The sequence below is a fragment of the Emys orbicularis genome, chromosome 2 (assembly GCF_028017835.1).
Source record: "Emys orbicularis isolate rEmyOrb1 chromosome 2, rEmyOrb1.hap1, whole genome shotgun sequence".
Lineage (NCBI taxonomy): Eukaryota > Metazoa > Chordata > Testudines > Emydidae > Emys > Emys orbicularis.
In genome coordinates, this window is record NC_088684.1 from 79,183,490 (window position 1) to 79,186,943 (window position 3,454).

The window sequence follows — 3,454 nt, forward strand, 5'->3', positions numbered from 1 at the left end:
GACTGTTCTATCATGGGAGTGGTTTCCTCCACCACTCACCGCGCAAGACCGGCTACTTGCCGGACTGTGGTGGGGTGTATATATAGGGCAGTACGCGTCCGTATGTAATAGTAGTAGTAAATAAACGTTCACAATAACTCAAATTAACTTGCGTCCGTTATTATTCATGAATCAGGAAAAATATTTTAATAGATTTTTTTTATTAGTATATTATGGCCACAATTAAGAAAAGGAAGTACAATGAAGACTACATTAAATATGGTTTCACCTTTATGGAAAAAAACAGGATCAATCATCCTCAATGCGTAGTATGCCACACACTTCTCAGCAATGATGCCTTGAGACCCAGTCGTCTTGAGCGACACTTGACAAAGAACCCCAGCGCTTTGAAAGACAAACCAAAAGAGGTTTTTGCTGATAAACTTCAAAATTTAGAACGCATAAAGCTGGACACTACTGGAGCTTTTCATCAAGCGTCGGCCAAAGTGGTATAAGCATCTTATGAACTGTCGTTGCTCATCGCTAAAGCCAAGAAAGCACATATAATAGGAGAAACTCTTGTGAAGCCTTGCTTGTTGAAAGCAGCTTATGATATTGTGCTTGGTGCTGAAAGCAAGAAAAAATATCGGAAATTTCGCTTTCTGACAATTCTGTGAAACTTCGCATCGATGACATGGCGAAAGATCTAAAACTTCAAGTTGTGGAGGCAGTGAAAGCTTCTCCTTTTTTTGCAATTCAGTGCGACAATACCACTGATGTAGCACAATGCTGTCAGTTTCTTATCTACGTTCAATTCATTAATGATGGAATTGTAAAAGAAGAACTGCTTTTTTCGAAGGAATTGACGACCACATCAAAGGCTTCTGACGTTATGAAAATGGTTTCTGACTTTTTTGAAGAAAATGGACTTTCATGGGAAAATCTGGTTGGTGTCTGCACAGACGGTGCTCCAGCGATGCTTGGCTCTCGCTCTGGATTTGTGACATTGGTGAAAGAAAAAAATCTAGCTGTAGCCACGACTCACTGCATCATATACAGACAAGCATTGGTTGCTAAAACCCTTCCAGATGACTTACATGACTCGTTGAATTTGGCCATCAAAGATGTCAATTTTGTGAAGAACAAAGCTTTAAATACAAGACTTTTTGCAGCTCTTTGTGTGGATTTGGGAGTGGATCATAAAATTATTTTGTTTCACACGGAGGTACAATGGCTTTCCAAAGGGAACATACTTTTGAGATTATTCGAACTGAAAGACGAAGTGGAAATTTTCCTCAAGCAACAATAAAAAGAAGAGTTATATCATGCGTTTATGAACCAAATGTTTCAACTTTCATTGGCATACCTCGTGGACATTTTTGAATCTTTGAACAATCTCAATTTGAAGCTGCAAGGAAACAACGCTGTAAACACTATAGTGCACCACGATGCCATCAAAGCGTTTACAGAAAAAATAAAGCTTTGGAAATGTCGAATGCAAGCTCAGACGAATAACTTTTCGTCTTTTCTAACATTTTCATCACTCGCTGAACTTTGTAAAGAGGACCCGAAGAACAACATTTTGTTTCATCTGTACTGCCTTGCTGACGAATTCATCCGCTATTTTCCAGACAACTTTTCTGGCAACCCCATTCATAAATTAGCACGTAATCCATTCAACATTGATGTCGATTCATTGCCAGAAGTATTGCAAGAACAAGCACTCGAAATGAAATACGATTCAAGTGCGAAAGATATTTTTGAAAACTTAAGCCTGGAGGAATTTTGGATAAAATATTTCCCAATTTACCCGAAAGATGGAGAAGAAGTGCTATATATTATTCTTCCGTTTTCGTCAAAGTACCTCTGTGAAAAAAGCTTTTCAAGTTTAGTCAAATAAAAACAAAACAAAGGAATTGACTGGATGTCAAAAACGATTTGCGTTGCACATTTTCATCTTTCAAACCTAGGATTTCCCAACTCATGAAGAAAATGCAGCAACATCCTTCACATTAAATTTGTTTCGTTCATGCTATTTCTTATTTTAAATTACATTTTTATTATTTTTTTATGCCAAGAAAAACTGCTTATTTTTAATTTTAAATTACAAATTACATTTGTTAAAAGGGGGTTGGGTGATGGTAAAGGAGAGGTGGGGGGGCGTGAAGGTTTCTCAAAAATTAAAAAGTGGGCGTGATGCCAAAAAGTTTTGGAACCAATGTTCTAAACGGACTCCTATATTGTCCTCTTCTTTATATATCACTCAGCCTCATCCCACCCCACCCCATGGTGATTGCTCATCGATGAATATGTGTGGACCAAAGCTATCCATGATTTGATTTTTCTGCATTATAAATGAATGCATCAGAAATTCCATTGGGCTTCAGGTACCAATGGTTCATTAAAATACCCCCAAATGTACCTAATGATCTGGGTTAAAGCTCTCCAACAGCCATGTTAGCTTTACTCCTTCACCTCCACTGATTAACTGTGGATTCCCTGAACTCCCATCTTTCTTCCATTCTCAACTTTCATCCATCTCTCCTGCCTCAAAGAGCATTACAGAATCATAGAACTTATAGGCAGAAAAGAAATTATTCTTCATATTCCTCAAATTTAAAAATGATCAACAGGCATCTTGTATTTCTTTATAACACACTATGATTTATGCCTCTTCTCTCTTGCCAATATATCCGTGAATTAGAGATGGGGTACAAAGTAGTATATTACAGTGGAATTTATAGCAAAAAGCCTGTAAATAAGGGTTCACAGCAGTGGTAGAAAAAAGAATTGGGTAAACTAACCTAAAGTAAACTCCATATTCCCCAAATAAGAAGTGGGTAAACTCTGTTTACCCTTGACTACACTAGTGGTTCACAATTAGAGACAATTATCCAACCCAAACACCCTACATCTATCTATCTATCTATCTATCTATCAAGTGCCCAGTTCCTGTGTTAGCTAGATGCCAAGAGCATAAATATAAACTGGCAACAAATTCATTTTTGTTGCTATGGCCTAGCTAGACAATGTTTTCTCATTACATAAATGTGTTTTAACAAAAGGTTTGATAATGTTGATATATTTAACAGGATTCACTCATTCTCTGATCCATTAAAGTTTCCTTTTGGGCCATAGTTGGAGAAGAGTCATTGTCATTGCATCTGTAATGATTTCTCTCCAGTCACACAGGGTGTTCATTCAGAAGATACACTTGTTGGGGGAGCTATTTAAGTAATCAAAAGGTTAAGTTGAGAAAATCCATTCAGCTTCATTTCTTTGTTCTCCAGTATGCTTATAAAGTTTCAGTAACTATGAGTAGGTGCTCTAGAGATAAGCCACACCATTTGCTGGAACTGATTATACTAATTATGCATCTAGTTTGGTATAGCAACAGTTTGAGAAAGACATTTATAAAGATGACATTCCCAAGTTTAAACTCACATGTAAGAACACTGCTTCTTTGGTTGATGAC

At 37.1% G+C, this 3,454-nt stretch overlaps 1 pseudogene; it reads left to right on the forward strand.

Moving 5' to 3' along the window:
- Positions 1–212: 212 nt before the first annotated feature.
- Positions 213–1,879, forward strand: LOC135873670 (protein FAM200C-like; annotated as a pseudogene).
- The last annotated feature ends 1,575 nt before the right edge of the window (positions 1,880–3,454 follow it).